This window comes from Hemitrygon akajei, chromosome 10 (genome assembly GCF_048418815.1).
Source record: "Hemitrygon akajei chromosome 10, sHemAka1.3, whole genome shotgun sequence".
In the NCBI taxonomy this organism is placed as follows: Eukaryota; Metazoa; Chordata; class Chondrichthyes; order Myliobatiformes; family Dasyatidae; genus Hemitrygon; species Hemitrygon akajei.
In genome coordinates, this window is record NC_133133.1 from 71,825,087 (window position 1) to 71,842,979 (window position 17,893).

The following is a 17,893-nucleotide window of genomic DNA, read 5'->3' on the forward strand; positions in this document are numbered from 1 at the left end:
CAGAGAGCTTGCAATTAGCCTTCAATTTTTTTCCTGTAAATTGCATACAGCAAATTGAAGTACAAAGCAACGTCTTCTCCACAGACTGAAAGATTTCTTATGCAAGAGCAAAACATTAAAACAATGGGTTTGTGTTAATTGGCTTGCATCAAACTAGGTAAGATGGCTAAGTTATTTGCATCATTGTGACTTGAACTCAAGCTGGCAGACTAGATGATGTCGTCACTTAGCATATCAACTGGCCACAGGTATAGGAAATCAAGTTTTTGTGTACTTACCATATTTGTTTACTCAGAGACAGCACTGACAATATTAATTTTGGCTGTCTAGCTCCCTGTCATCAAAAGCTTTTAGGATGCTTGTGTTAATTCATTTCTCCCTAAGGCATCTGGACCTTTACAGGTGTCTTATCAATTACAATGTGCTTCCACTATGTATTTCAAAGGAGCTGTTGTGACCCCAAAGTATTGAAGTAAACATCATTATTGCAACTATTAAAATTGCATTGAATCACCTACTGTTACCTTTTGTTCTTAAGTGTACAAAAGTGTGACATAGCTTTGGGTTTGTGAGCATCTTTCCTGAATGATGCCTGCTTGTGCAAAACAAAGTCTTCTATATCCCCAGTTTAAGTCACTTAGTTCACAGTCACAACAGGAACTGCAACAAATTTGAAGGTATCGTTAATCAGTTTGAATGTTAGAAATAATAATGAAGTTTTGGATGATGCAATTATTGAAAGATTAAATGAAGGCTAGGTGTCCTGTGTTGATTTTGTTAATTTACAGTCAATCAAAAGAGCATGAGAGCATGCACAGGATTAATTCCTCTTTTGTTGACTACTAGGAACTAATACACGCTTTTATAATACTTTAGTAAAATTTATTCTGTTGTTCATTTAAATACATAATTTGTTACTGGTCTTGAGTAACCATAAATATTAGTTACTAAATTACTTCTGTCATATACTGCCCATTTGTGTGAAATAATAGCTACTATGTAATCAATGGCAGACTTTGTTTACACAGGTGCAAATCGCGGCTTTTGAAAAATCAATCACTGCTTTAAGTATCAATGAAGACGTTTGAAGTCTGGACCCTGCTTATAAGAGTGGTTCCAATTTTAACAATATACTCTCGATCTAGTGCTCTCTACTCCCTAACTTTAAAAGCACTGCCAGATATGTATTAAAGAGAAGGACTGGTTTTTCTCATGATTAAGTAAGATCCAAGGAGTGTTGGAAATGACATAACCCAATGCCTTTGCTTTATCTCAAGGCGAAATATGTTTCATTTTCTACTGTAATCTGGTTGTAGGCAATGTTTTACTATCAATTCACCACCACAATCCTTACTGTATACTATGGGATAATGGGATACATGCTGTCTAACAAAAACTATGTATAGATAAATGTATTTGTAGCAAAGGGAAATCTCAACAGCAACCTGCTTCCAATGGTCATGTGGCTGATGATATTCACCTTTGCAGTGGGAGCATGGAACTGGTCTACATTTGGAAGTAGGGTGTGAGCAATGGTTTGGTTTGTCTCGCAGTCAGATCACTATGTGGTGGTCTCTTATGTATACTCCGGTGGTTTTTTTAAAGTATCTGTATTCATCTCCTTGCACTTTCTTCCATGTCTCGTGAAAGAAAATACAAGCTGGAAAATACAGTAAACCTTTCTCAAAGTCAAGACATTCATCTTGACCAGTGCTTGAGAGAGAGAGTTTTATCAATCGCAGTAGAAAGGAAACAGCATTTCTTGAAAAGGCACTTGCATTTCAAATGTCCTGAAATGGAAAACCTGAAGCAGCAAGGATGGCTTGGCCTTCCCACCCCACCTCCCAATCCTCTATCCCTCTCTGTCCCACCTTTCTCCAACTGACCCATATCTCACCACACCCCCTCCTCTCTAAATACTGACAATTTCCCTCTCCACTCCCACTTCTAATGCAAGACTTGTTTGTTGCTTTGGCTTGCAGATCTCGTGTCTCCATCCAGTAAAGTAGAATATTTTTTGCAGAAATAAGAGAAATGTAATGAGGTGCAACTGATCAGTTAGTGTATTAGATAGACCTTTAACTTGAATTTGATTAGTAGTTCAAACTGTTATTTTCTAATTTGTGATCTAATGTTTGCTAAATAGCCATGATATTTAGTTATCATTTTGTGAATTCTGTTCATTCAAGCTTTGCCTTTTATGAGAATTATTTTTCCTCTTTGTTATCAAAAGTGCATTCTCCTGAGCAATTAATCAATACATCTTATACCATTTTCTAAATTGACATCTCAGAATACATGTGACTTTTGATCATACTTTGGTTTCTAATAATCCAGTATCACAATAAAGCTGGCTATATTTAGATTTATTTTTCTCTGAATTTCTAATTTGGGATCAGAAAATATAAACAGTATAGAAACAAGCAATTTGCAAACTTAAAATAAAATATTCTTTTGGCAGTTAATAAGCATATACCCAAAAGCAGTCAAAGATGTCAATCTGCTCTATTTTAGTTTAGCATTAGCAAAAATGGAAAAAACTGTCGTGCATGAGGAGTGCGGTTAAAATTCTAGGCCTGCATTTCCCTGGCTTAGTCTGCAGATACTCTCCAAACAGGAATGTGCTCTTGCATGTACCATGTCATTTCTGTTGTTAACATTCTTATGCGGTAAGAGCTGTATGTTGTGTGAAATCAGACTTGCGGATTCAGTGAGTGGGGACAGAGGGCACTTAATGTTGATGAGTAAGTTCACTATTTATTTACAGGACAATGCAAGCACTAAACATTCAGTAAACTCATCAAGTTACACCCAGTTGCAAAAGCTTATCTGAACTGTGCACTCAGGCCCTGCCTCACTGAAGCACGTTTCCCCTGATCCTGCAGCACTGGTCACGGCCCTGTCTGTCGCTGAGACCCTGGAGGTAAAAGACTGGGTGCTTTCAACTCGCTTTCGGCACTGTGACGTCATCAGCCTGCAGCACGATACCAAACGGAAACCAGTAGAAGGGCTGCAAGAGCTCCATAAACCCGAGCTAGCAGGGGGAGTGGCTTTTGTTGAACAGGTAAGATTGACACGGCAACATGCTGCCCCTCAAAGGACACAACGCCATGACACTTGGACTGCAGGCTAGTATAAACCCTGTGGCTGCCCCACTCTATTAGCCACAAAACATAACACTGCAACACCCAGAATTATGAGTCACCAGTTGCTACCCTGTGTAATACAGTAGTCCACCAACCTTCCAAGGACCCTAACGCCCAACAACCTCCCCCTGGGGCATAGTGGTTATGGAGCTGACCCTGTACTCCTCTGATCTTATGGATTGATAGTTGGATATGTTCAGCCAGGTGAGTAATGTTCCCAGACTCGTTGGGGATGTAGTGAACCCATCACAGTACAGGTGTCACCCTTCTCCACGAGCAAGGCCACCATCTGAAAAGCAATCATCTCAGCTGACACTCTGGCCAATGTACTTTTGAGTGCCGTGGCCATCTTGCTGGCCAGTACCTCCATCACACAGACCATGTGTATCAGCTCCTGGGATAGGAATGCACTATACACGTGAAAGGTTATCATCCAGAATTTTTCTCTCTCTCTGATATGTCCCTTACAGTGCTGACCCTAATGGAAAGGGTGGCTGTCCAGGCTATTAAAGTTTTGTATGTATGGTTCTATGTACCCAGACAGCAGCAGGTGTATCATTTTGTGGGGAGCCACAGGGAGGCCAGAGCTGCATATCCACAACACACCATTTTGTGTTCAGGGAGTGGCCATCTCCACAGCAGCATTTGGCATCAACACAGTCAACCCAGAATACTGCTTCTGCTCACACTCGCTGTGTCGCTGTGCTCATCATACCACCTGCACCATCACTCCTTCTCCTTCCTTGGAGCGATGGAGGATGAGAGGTGACCTGATAGAGGTGTATAAGATGATGAGAGGCATTGATCTTGTGGATAGTCAGAGGCTTTTTCCCAGGTCTGAAATGGCTAGCACGAGAGGATACAGTTTTAAGGTGCTTGGAAATAGGTACAGAGAAGATGTCAGGAGCAAGTTTTTTACGCAAAGAGTGGTGAGCGTGTGGAATGGGCTGTGGTAACCGGCAACACTGGTGGAGGTGGATACGATAGGGTCTTTTAAGAGACTCCTGGATGGGTACATGGAGATTAGAAAAATAGAGGGCTATGGGTAACCTGAGTGCCTGTATTGTGCTGTAGGTTTTCTATGTTTCCTTCCTTGTTAGCAGAGGGATATCTCCCAGTTCTGCCCATGGCAATAAGGTATCCAGACTACCATGCCATTAGCCACTGACCAGATCCTCACAGACCCTGAAGGGGCAGGGTTGCATCCACCAGCTCAGCTAACTGGCTCAATCCTCCCTTACCCTCCTAGGCAACAACCCTTCCTGACACAGGATGAGGGGCAGTGGCCCTCTGCCACTATTTATTGCTTCTCTTATGCCTGGAGCCATTGGTAAACTTGTCTTGCTGCTTTTGTTTAGCAGTCAGGTTGTTGTAGGGTCTACCCCTCTGTCTGGGCAAGGGATCAATGATGGGAACCTCATCAGGGGTGTAGTGGTTGTTATTATGGACCATTGGGACCCTTCTCTGCCCAGTCCGCAACGGCCCATGTCCGTGTGACAATGGAAGACTGCAAGACATGGTCCTCTCTGTTGGTCACATTGTCAGAGCTACGTGTTAGGAAGGAGTGGTCAGAAGACGAGTGAATCAGAGGCAGTCTGAATTTTGTGGCCAAGTCAGCCCAGTAGCCAGCCATCACCTGCTTCTCACACCTCCAAAACTCAAGGGGGCGCTATGCCCCTCCACCTCCTGCCACAGGCTCCACAGCCTTGCTGAGGGTAGCTGAAACCTATAGTTTGAACGTCCCCATAATCTGTCTAGGGGCCAAGGAGAGGGCCTTTCATATTGCCTGGCTTGTGCTTCCAAAGGCCAGGGAAGCAATTGGAAGGCAGTCTTTTTCTGGGAGACCTGGTATGGGGGTGGGGTGTGCAGGAAAAATCATCAGGTGGGGGCTGTGCTGATGCCAATACCTCAACGAAGCACTGCATGTGCTTTTTGGAGGTATGCCGTAGCACCCAAGATCTTACGCTTAGCCTGATCTGGTAACTCCCGCCCCCCAGAATGCCATTGTATGCCCAGGAATATGACATTTTGCCTATAGATCATAGTGTAATTTAATTCTGCTGCTACCCCTGGCTGCCAGTACCTTATCTTTGAGCTCTTGAGTTCCGATTTTATCCACTTGATATTGTGAAGGTGCTGGAACAACCTTCATAATTAATGATAGTGGTTTTTTTCTGTCTGAAGGCTGAGTTGTCCACTGAGATCATATCCAAGATCACCTCCCTTCGAATTGAACTTGGCTATTAATTTGGAGGAGAAGAGGAAAATATTCCAAACACAACAAGGCAAGTGAACTGTTTCCAGTCAGGTAATCCATTCTCAACAAGGATTAATTTTCATCCTTGTCCACAAATTGGAACTAGCCTCCCCAAGGCTCCAGAAAAGACAGTAATTAAAGTCAAATTGAAAGTTACGTTTATTGTCCTATGTAAAAGTACAGCACATGTGTGTATAAACCTTACTTACAGTAACATCAGTGACACATAACATCAGGTATACAGCATTCACAAGAAAACACAAATGAAACACAAATTATACACATTTTCTTACAAGCAAGAAAATAACTAGAACAAAGACAGTAATCTCCATTGAGTTCAAAGTAGTCATAGTGTTTAAATACTGACCCATTGAATAGGGTTGTGCTGATTGGATCAAGAACCAAATGTTTGAGGGGAAGTAGCTGTTCTTGAACCTGTTGGTGTGGAACATCTGGCTTCTGTATCTCATGCCTGGTGTGCCTGTGAAAAGATGGCATGGCTTAAACGATGCTTAATGTTTTCTATTTGAGACAGCGCCTCACAAAGACGTAACTGATGTTGGGGAGAGATGTGCCTGTGATCTATTGGGCTGAATCCTTTGCTCACTGCAACTTCTCACATTCATGCACATTCAAATTGCCAAACCCTGGAGATCTGTAGAAATGCATCTTCAGCAAAATTCTACAAGCATATCCAAAATGTGCCCAACAACATACCAGAAACCATACCATGCCCATCAGAAACGCTCTTCCATCTTCCTGACTCCAATCCCGAAAACCATTTTATAACTTGAAAAACCTCGACTCCTATGACGAACACATTAAATGGCACCAATACTGGCTCACCAACACAACCCCCGGTGGAGATCTGATCAATGACTCCACGTCACTCCTCCTGGGCTTTACTACACCTACCTGAAAAAACAGGACAGGCTCAGAATTCAACACATCAAAATGGCACAAATACTACACCGATGGGGCCCCTGACAAACCCCAGCTGGCCCCTGAGGTGCCCCAACCCAGCACGTCCTCCACCTGGTCCAAACATGCCCTCTCACCAAGATCCGAGAAGGCTTTGCCGCGGTCCATCGAGGTGGCCAAGAGCTTGAGGAGTGGCTTGACACAAAACAATTAGAAGTGTGAAGAGTAAAACACTTGCCACACAAATCTACAACAACCAGACTAAGATACTAACAGTCAGGTTACTACACAGGGTACTTACCCTGTGATCACAGCAAGCAACTCCATTTTCATAACCCACATTCATGTTGGCAGCTATCGAACAGATCAGCTTCCTTTTACTCATGCACCTTCTGACATCTTAAAGTTTCATTTTTTTGTCCCTTCTTATTCTCAGATATTTTCTGCTCTGGTTTTTGCATTGTTGAAAATTGCAGTATGACGGGTGGTTTCATCATCATGGCACTTGCCCTGAAATCTCATGTTGTTCCATTGTTTAAAAAGGGTTCTAAGAGTAAACCTAGCAATTATCGACCTGTAAGTTTGATGTCAGTGGTGGGTAAATTAATGGAAAGTATTCTTAGAGATGGTATATGTCATTATCTGGATAGACAGGATCTGATTAGCAACAGTCAACATGGATTTGTGCGTGGAAGGTCATGTACGACAAATCTTACAGAATTTTTTGAAGAGGTTACTAGGAAAGTTGACGAAGGTAAAGCAGTGGATGTTGTCTATATGGACTTCAGTAAGGCCTTTGACAAGGTTCCACACGGAAGGTTAGTTAGGAAAGTTCAATCATTAGATATTAATATTGAAGTAGTAAAATGGATTCAACAGTGGCTGGATGGGAAATGCCAGAGAGTAGTGGTGGATAACTGTTTGTCAGGTTGGAGACTGGTGACTAGTGGTGTGCCTTAGGGATCTGTACTGGGTCCAATGTTGTTTGTCATATACATTAATGATCTGGATGATGCTGTGGTAAATTGGATTAGTAAGTATGCAGATGATACTAAAATAGGTGGCATTGTGGATAATGAAGTAGGTTTTCAAAGCTTGCAGAGAGATTTAGGCCAGTTAGAAGAGTGGGTTGAAAGGTGGCAGATGGAGTTTAATGCTGATAAGTGTGAGGTGCTACATTTTGGTAGGACTAATCAAAATAGGACATACATAGTAAATGGTAGGACATTGAGGAATGCAGTAGAACAGAGTGATCTAGGAATATTGGTGCATAGTTCCCTAAAGGTAGAATCTCATGTGGATAGGGCAGTGAAGAAAGCTTTTGGTATGCTGGCTTTTATAAATCAGAGCATTGAGTATAGGAGTTGGGATGTAATGTTAAAATTGTACAAGGCATTGTTGAGGCCCAATTTGGAGTATTGTGTACAGTTCTGGTCACCGAATTATAGGAAAGATGTCAACAAAATAGAGAAAGTACAGAAGAGATTTACTAGAATGTTACCTGGGTTTCAGCACGTAAGTTACAGAGAAAGGTTGAACAAGTTAGGTCTTTATTCTTCGGAGCATAGAAGGTTGAGGGGGGACTTGATAGAAGTATTTAAAATTATGAGGGTGATAGATAGAGTTGACATGTACAGGCTTTTTCCATTGAGAGCAGGGGAGATTCAAACAAGAGGACATGAGTTGAGAGTTAGGGGGCAAAAGTTTAGGGGTAACACGAGGGGGAACTTCTTTACTCAGAGAGCGGTAGCTGTGTGGAACGAGCTTCCAGTAGAAGTGGTAGAGTCAGGTTCGATTTTGTCAATTAAAAAAAATTGGATAGGTATATGGACAGGAAAGGAATGGAGGGTTATGGGCTGAGTGCAGGTCGGTGGGACTAGGTGAGAGTAAGCGTTTGGCATGGACTAGAAGGGTCGAGATGGCCTGTTTCGTGCTGTAATTGTTATATGGTTATATTTGTTGGTTTGGAGAAATAATTATCTTCTCAGGCATTCTGTATGGGTGTTAAATGTGTCTCTTTAATGATATGCCTATCAGACTGAGATGATTAGATGGACCAAGGTTGAACTCTGGTTCTATGAGAACTATAAAAGTGCTTGTTGGTAGCAGCACCAGGCATGCTTAACAATGATGAGATGGCAGTCTTGTGAAGATGCAATATTGGACTACTTGTCTGCTAAACAGTGTAATAAACAGAGCTAAGCAATCCCACCATCAATGGTTCAGACGAAGGATCTGCTCCACATAGTTGTGACTGATGATGGGCAATTAAACAGTTAACTGAGCAGCAGAAGGCAAGGACATCCCATCCTCGATGATGGTGCACGTGAGGGCTAAAGATGAAGTAACTCATATTTTACTCTTTCTAAGTTCTCTTCTAATATTTCTATATTTGGGCACTTGTAATACTTCTGTAACACCACAATTTCCTTTGGGATCAATAAAGTATCTATTTATCTATCTAAAGAAAAGCTGAAAGCACTGTTTGCAATGAAGCCTATGGATCAGTAAACATCCAGCTGTAACAGAGACATGCATTGTAAAAGCAGAACCTACGTTCAAATGACAACATGGAAAATTGCCCCAGTATGACATAGTCACAAGAAGTAAGACTCATCTAATCCAGCTATTCTCTGTCATCAGGAAAGTGATGGATAGTATCTTTAAATGTGCAGTCCAGCAGCAGTTACCATTAATCTACTTAACAATGTTGCCCCTATCCAGGGTTACGATCCCACTGCCTTGGGGGTATCTTCATGAGGAGAGAAGGCTAAGGAGTAAACCCTACACAAATCCAGAGTGGAGCCCTTAAGGCAGTTGGATGATGTATCACATCACATCCCAGCAGCTCCTGCAGCCAAGCTGATGCAAAATGTACTGTTTCACATTCCTTTGGACCACATCCATGAGGCCGAGAGGGGGACCTTGATGTCTGAGCAGCCCAGGATCTCTATATTCATTGCCCAGGTCTGCGCCCCAGAAATGGGCGCATCCATTGTCTACTTAGACAGACGGAGCCATTACATACTTAACATGTCTACTTTGGGCTTTATCAGGACCATTCTGCACCAGGCCTCATCACAACCTTGCGTCCAAACAGGGACCAAAAGGCTGAATTTCAAAGGTGAGGTAAGAGTGACCGCCATTGACAATACGTCAGCATTTGGTCAAGTACTCTGGTAAAACTGAAGTTAGTGGACATCAAATAAAAAAATACTTCAAAGGTTGGTGTCATATCTTGAAGAAAGAAAAATGTCTGTGGTGTTAGGGGTCAATAATCCTAATTTCCTAATATAGGTCTTCTCTATAAAAGTGCCTCCAGATATTATCATGGGCCAAACCATTCTGAGCTGCTCTGCAGTGATCTTTCTTTCATCTTGTCAGAAATGGGGCTGTTTCCAGATGATTGTCAAATGCTTAATTCCACTTACAGTTCCTCAGCAAATAGAGCATTCATTTGGGACAGCACAGTAGCATAGTGGTTAGCACAAGGCTTTACAGTACAGGCGCCCTGGGTTGAATTTCTGCTGCTGCCTGTAAGGAGTTTGTGTGTTCTCCTCTTAAAGGCATGGCTTCCTCTGGTTTCCTGCCGCAGTCCAAAGAAGCACTGTTTTGTAGGTTAATTGGTCATTATAAATTATCCTATGATTAGGCCAGGATTAAATTGGGGGATTGTGTGGTAGCGTGGCTTGAAGGGGCTATTTTGTGTTGTATGTCAATAAATAAACAAATCAATTCCATGCCTGCATGTGAAAATTCCAGAGAAGATTTGGGCATGAGCTGTATGTAGTAAGTAATATTTGTGTCACAAAATCACAAAATTTCCAAATACTAACCATCTACAATATAGAATCTAATTATGCTTGACAATGAATTGGCAATACCATTACCTTATCACCTGCCATAATTATCAGGAGTCAGCAAGATCAGAAACTCAGCTGGGCCAGCTACATAAATACTGTAGTTACAAGAGCGCTCGGCATCCCAGTCTGAGTGATACACTATCTTACTTGAATTTTCAGAAGGCCTTTGACAAGGTGTCACACATGAGACTAGTTAACAAGCTATAAGCCCATTGTATTACAGGAAAGATTCTAGCATGGATAAAGCAGTGGGTGAATGGCAGGACTAAGGAGAGGGAATAAAGGGAGCCTTTTCTGGTTGGGTGCCAGTGACTAGTAGTGTTCCACAGGGGTCTGTATTGGGACCATTTCTTTCTATGTTATATATCAATGATTTGGTGATGGAATTGAAGGCTTTGTTGCAAAGTTTGCAGACAATATGGAGATAGGTGGAGGGGCAGGTAGTTTTGAGGAAGTAGAGAAGCTACAGAAGGATTTAGACAGATTAGGAGAATGGGCAAAGAAATAGCAGATGGAATACAATGTCGGGAAGTGTATGGTCATGCACTTTGGTAGAAGAAATGAAAGGGTTGACTATTTTCTAAATGGACAGAAAATACAAAAAAACTGAGGACAAAGGGACTTGGGAGTCCTTGTGCAGGATTCCCTAAAAGTTAATTTATAGGTTGAGTCTGTGGTGAGGAACACAAATAGAATGTTAGCATTTGTTTCAAGAGGACTAGAATATAAAAGCAAGGATGTAATGTTGAGATTTATTAAGCACTGGTGAGGCCTCACTTGGAGTATTGTGAGCAGTTTTGGGCCTCTTACTTTAGGAAGGGTGTGCTGAACAGCAGAGAGGATTCAATGGAGGTTTGTTTGATGGCTCTGGGCCTGTACTCACTAGAATTAGAAGAATGAGGGGTGACCTCATTAAAATCTATAGAATGGTGAAAGATCTTGATAGAGTGGATGTGGGGAGAATGTTTCTTATGATGAGAGAGGCTAAGCAGAGGACACAGCCTCAGAATACAGAGGCATCCTTTTAGAATGGAGATGCGGAAGAATGTGTTTAGCCAGAGAGTGGTGGATCTGTAAAATGCTTTGCCGCAGGCAGCTATGAATGTCAAGTCTTTATTTATATTTAAGGCAGAGGTTGAAAGATTCTTGATTGGCATGAAGGGATGCAGGGTGAAGGCAGGTGATTGGCTGAGAGGAAAATTCAATGAGCAATGTTAAAATGGCAGAGCAGACTCGATGGGTTGACTGGCCTAATTCTGGTCCTGCATCTTATGACTATGATCTTATACCCCAAAGCCTTTCCACCATCTACAAGGCACAAATAAGAAGCAAGCCAGAATCCTCTCCTATTGCCTGCACACCAGAAACTCTCACGAAGGGGAACAGCACCCAGGACAAAGCAATTTGCCGAACAGGCATACCGTTAACTGCCCTAACTGTCTGTACCCTCCACTACTAGCTCACAGTGGCTGCAGAACCATCTACAAAATGAACTTCAGCTATTCACCCAGGCTACTCCAACAATAACTTCCAAATCTGTTAACTCACCCACCGAGAACAGCAGGTGTATAGGAAATCAGTAATATGCAAAGTTTCCCTTCAAGCCATACACTCCAATCTATTGTCGGTTCCTCATTGTCACCAGCTCTAAGTGTGGAAATTCTCATCCACCCACACTGCAGGATTACCTTTACCACAGGACTATTCAAGCAGGCAATTGACCATTTAGGAATGGGCAATATTTTTGACCTTGGTACCACTGGCTAGATCCCAAAAAATAAATTTGAAAAGCTAGACTAATATAGTCTGATATATGTATTTGGATGCCTGTGACTTCAGACAAATTTATTACATGAAGTTTTCTTTTTATAGTATTTTTATTCAGAAGAAAAAACAAGATTTACAGAGTGCAACACATAGATACATCTCAACATAACTTGTGTACATTCATATATTGTAATAAAATTGATCAAAATGTTACAGCATAACACATAAAGGTATACCACTCTGTAATCAAAAATTTAAAGATAGGTCATACATCATAAAAAAAGTCAACCCCCTACCAACTACCAAAGAAAAAAGCTGATGGATGGTAATGGATAATTAGAAAAAAAACATATTCGCTTAAGAAGAGAAGATAAAAATATACATAAAAGTCTGTGCACTGTTAAACTTTACAAATTGGAAAAGTAATTTAGGAAAGGTCCCCAGATATCATAAAAAGATTGTTTCGAATTTAAGACTGAGCAGCGGATCTTTTCTAAATTTAAATAAGACATAATATCACGTAGCCATTGAAGATGTGTAGGAGGGGTAGACTCCTTCCATTTAAGCAAGATTGCTCTTCTTGCTAAAAGAGAGGTAAAAACTAAAACCTGTAGGTTAGGAGTATTTAAAGTTATATCTTCATTTGCAATAATACCAAACAAGGCAGTAAGGGGATTTGGGTCAAGTTGGACTCTAAAAAGTTAAGAGAAGGTATGAAATACTTCCTGCCAAAACTTTTCAATTGTAGGGCAAAACCAAAACATATGAATTAAAGAGGCATCAGCAGAGTTGCATTTATTACAAAGTGGAGAAACATTCGGGTAAAAACTGGACAGCTTCTGTTTAGAAATGTAAGCTCTATGAACCACTTTAAATTGTAGAGGAGAATGACGAGCACAGAAAGATGATTTATTGACCCGTTTAAGAATTTTATTCCATCTATCATCAGAAATCTGACAGTTTAGGTCATCCTCCCAAGCTTTTTTTATTTTATCTAAAAAGTCTTGTCTAGAATCAATCAACAAGTTATAGATACTGGTAATAGAACCATTAACAAAAGTTTTTAAATTTAAAAGATCGTCCAGTAAATTTTTATCAGTACCTATAGGAAAAGTACTTACCGGTAATTGGAAACGTAAGAAATCTCTAATGTGAAGGTATATGTAAAAATGTGTTTTTGGGAGTGCAAATTTAGTTGACAATTGGTCAAATGAAGCAAGAGATCATAATTTTATTTGTTGGGTTAATTAATTTACTTGTCTCCTACCACTCAGGTTATTACTAACTCTCAAATTTCTAAGCCCTTTAAATTACAGCAGGGAACTAGACAAGGTTGCCCTCATAGTCCGTTACTTTTTGCTTTATCTATAGAACCCTTAGCAATAGCATTATGAGAATCTAAGGACATTTCTGGTATACTAAGGGAAGGTATGACTCATAAAATTTTGTTATACACTGATGATATTTTACTTTTTATCTCTAACACTGAAACTTCTTTACCTTCGGTTCTTTCTTTAATTTCCCAGTTTAGTTTTTTTTTCAGGATATAAGCTGAACTTACATAAAAGTGAGCTATTTCCTTTAAATGACCTAATGTCATCAAATGCCAAATTTCCGTTCCAAGTTGTTACAAGTCAATTTACATATCCAGGTGTAACAATTACTAAAAACTTCAAGAATTTATTTAAAGAAAACTTAAACCCCTTATTGAATTATGTGAAAAAGACGTTTTCTAAATGGTCTCCTCTTTCTTTATCCCTAATTGGCTGAATTAATTCGATTAAAATGAAGATTCTTCCTAAATTTTTATATCTTTTTCAGGCCTTACCTATTTTTATTCCTAAGACCTACTTTGATTCTTTAGATTCAATTTTAACATCTTATATTTGGAATAATAAACAAGCTCGCTTAAGTAAAGTTTACCTACAAAGAAATAAAGAGATGGGTGGATTAGCCCTACCCAATTTTAGGTTTTACTATTGGGCTGCCAATATAAGGAATATTACATTCTGGTATTATATTTATCGTAAAGATTGTCCATCATGGGTCTTCTTAGAAGTTAATTCTGTAAAAAATTCCTCTATTGTCTCTCTTCTTGGATCATACTCTTCTTTTTCAGCAAATAAAATAACAGATAACATAATTGTTAAGCAAACTTTAAGGATTTGGTCTCAATTTAGGAAATGTTTTGGTTTAGTGAATTTTTCATTATCATCTCCCATTCTCCTTAATTATTATTTTTATCCCTTCCATGACTGACAAAGTCTTTAAGGATTGGGATGAACTAGGTATTAAGTGTTTTTGGGACCTGTTTATCTCAGGATCTCTTGCTTCATTACATAAAGTTAAGTAAAATTACTCAGTTAAAGTGAAAGGGGAAAGATTAAAAAGGGACTTGAGCTGGCATTTTTTAACACAAAGGACAGAAGGAGCCAGATGAAGCAGTAGACGCAAGTACAGTTACAAGACTTAAACAACAGTTGGGTAGGTACAGGGATAGGAAAGGTTCAGAGAGGTATGAGACAAGACAGGAAAATTGGGCTAGCTCAGACAGGTAGCTTGGTCGGCAGGATGAATTGGATTCGAGGACTTGTTATCCCTGCTGTAGATTGTGATAAGAGTGAATTCTGAAAGATTAATGCGGGTCCCCACCCTTTATTTCTACAGTATTAATTATACAAATTTTTGGTGTCTCTTACAGTACCAACATGTAAAAGCAAAAGGTAATATTTTTGACCTTTTAAACTAATGAAAGATTTCATCAATGCAGGATGATTTCACCTACCAATGCACCTTAGTAGCTTGTCACGAAGCTGTAAGAAATGAAAACAAATCCAGACAATGCATCTTTGTGTATGTAGACAAACCCACAACATTGCAAGGATTTGAGTGACGAAGCAAGGATGTCTTGCTACCTCTGTACAGGACCTTTGTATGAAGGCACCTAAACTTTTGTGTGCAGCTTGGTCTCTTCATCTGAGGGCACATGCACTTACTATGAAAGTTTTGCAGTAAATATTTCCTAGACCATCCTGGGATGACATTGAAAGTATGAGGAAAGAGTGGGTGGGTGCATTATTCACTAGATTTTAGTGGAATGAGCTGTGACTATAAAGTCCTAACAGAAATAGTCAGTTTCAATGTAGGGAGGATATTCCCAAAGGCTGGAAAATCCAGTGGCAGGAGTCTCAGAATTTGAGGTATGCTATTTGGAATGGAGAAAAGAAAACACTTCATCACCCAGAGACTGGTGAACGTGCAGAATTCTCCACCATGGAAGGCAATGGAGGCCAAATTATTAACTATACTCTCAGTGGTGATATATTTCTTAATCTAGAAGATATTTGATAAAGGGCTGCATAAATGACTTGTCCTTAAGATAAGGATGCATGGAGTTGGGGATAATGTATTAGCATGGACAGAAGATTAGTTAAGCAATAGAAGGTAGAGAGCTGGGATAAATGGGTGATTGGTAAAAGTGGAGGGCCACAAGGGTCAGTGCTTGGCCCACAAATGCTCACAATGTGCAACTACTATTTTGAAGAGGGGATCAAGTGTAGTGCATCTAACCTTGCTGATGACTCTAAAATGAGTGGAAAAGCAAATTGCGCAGAGGATGAGGAGAGTCTGCAGAGAGATATACAGTAGATATGTTAAGTAAATTGTCAAGGGACTGGCAGACAGAGTACAACTTTGGTAAATGCAAGGTCATCCACTTTGGAAGGAAAAATAGAAGATCAATTATTATTTAAATGGTGAAAGATTGCAACATGCTACTGTACCTGGGTGATCTTGTGCAGGAATCACAAAAGATTGGTTTGCTGGTGCAACAGGTTATCAAGAAGGCAAATGGAATGTTGGTCTTCTGTGCTGGAGGGATTGAATTTAAGAGCTGGGAGGTTATGCTGCAACTGAACATGGAATGGGCAAGGCTGAACCTGGAGTACTGCATGCAGTTCTGGTCTTCTTACTTCTGGAATGATATTCTGCCTTTGAGGGTGTTTGGAGAAGGTTCAACAGGTTGATTCAGAGATGAAGGGGGTTAACCTATGAGGCGAGATTAAGTCACCCGGGACTACACTTGCTGGAATTTAGAAGAATGAGAAGAGATCTTATAGAAACATACAAAGTAAAATTATGAAAGTGATTGATAAAATAGAGAAAGGCTCCTCGGTAGAGATCGTCAAGAACACCAAATTTCTTGGTGTTCACCTGACGGAGAATCTCACCTGGTCCCTCAACACCAGCTCCATAGCAAAGAAAGCCCAGCAGCGTCTCTACTTTCTGCGAAGGCTGAGGAAAGTCCATTTCCCACCCCCCATCCTCATCACATTCTACAGGGGTTGTATTGAGAGCATCCTGAGCAGCTGCATCACTGCCTGGTTCGGAAATTGCACCATTTCGGATTGCAAGACCCTGCAGCAGATAGTGAGGTCAGCTGAGAAGATCATCAGGGTCTCTCTTCCCACCATTACGGACATTTACACTACATGCTGCATCCGCAAAGGAAACAGCATTATGAAGGACCCCATGCACCCCTCATACAATCTCTTCTCCCTCCTGCCATCTGGGAAAAGGCTCAGAAGCATTCAGGCTCTCATGACCAGACTATGTAACAGTTTCTTCCCCCAAGCTATCAGACGCCTCAATACCTAGAGCCTGGAATAACACCTTGACCTATTGTCCTGTTTATTATTTATTGTAATGCCTGCACTGTGTTTGTGCACTTTATGTAGTCCTGTGTAGGTCTGTAGTCTAGTGTAGCTTTCTCTGTGTTGTTTTTTTTACGTAGCTCAGTCTAGTTTTTGTACTGTGTCATGTAAACCATGGTCCTGAAAAATGTTGTCTCATTTTTACTAAGAAATGATAATAAAAGTGACTTGACTTGACTTGAAAGGGAAGTTGCTTCAAATAGTAGATAAGAATTGTGTTAGGAGACATTGCCTCAAGATTCAGGAGAGTAGATTTAGAAACATAGAAAACCTATAGCGCAATACAGGCCCTTCGGCACGCAAAGTTGTGCTAAACATGACCCTACCTTAGAAATTACTAGGCTTACCCATAGCCCTCTATATTTCTAAGCTCCATGTACCTATCCAAAAGTCTCTTAAAAGACCCTATCGTATCCACCTCTACCACCGTTGCCGGCAGCCCATTCCATGCACTCACCACTCTTTGCATAAAAAAACTTACCCCTGACATCTCCTCTGTACCTACTCCCAAGCACCTTAAACCTGTGCCCTCTTGTGGCAGCCATTTCAGCTCTGAGAAAAAGCATCTGACTATCCACATGATCAATGCCTCTCATGTTCTTATACATCTCTATTGGGTCACCTCTCATGCTCCGAAGCTCAAAGACGAAAAGGCTGAGTTCACTCAATCTGTTGTCATAAGGTATGCTCCCCCAATCCAGGCAATATCCTTGTAAATCTCCTCTGCACCCTTTCTATGGTTTTCACATCCTTCCTGTAGTGAGGCGACCAGAACTGAGCACAGTACTCCTAGTGGGGTCTGAACAGGGTCCTATATAGCTCCAACATTATCTCTTGGCTCCTAAATTCAATTCCACGATTGATGAAGGCCAATACACCGTATGCCTTCTTAACCATAGAGTCAATCTGCATAGCTGCTTTGAGTGTCCTAAGGACTTGGACCCCAAGATCCCTCTGATCCTCCACACTGCCAAGAGTCTTACAATTAATACTATATTCTGTCATCATATTTGACCTACCAAAATGAACCACTTCACACTTACCTGGGTTGAACTCCATCTGCCACTTTTCAGCCCAGTTTTGCATCCTATCAATGTCCCACTGGAACCTCTGACAGCCCTCCACACTACCCTCAACACCCCCAACCTTTGTGTCATTAGCAAACTTACTATCCATCCCTCCACTTCTTCATCCAGGTCATTTATAAAGATCACAAAGGGTAAGGGC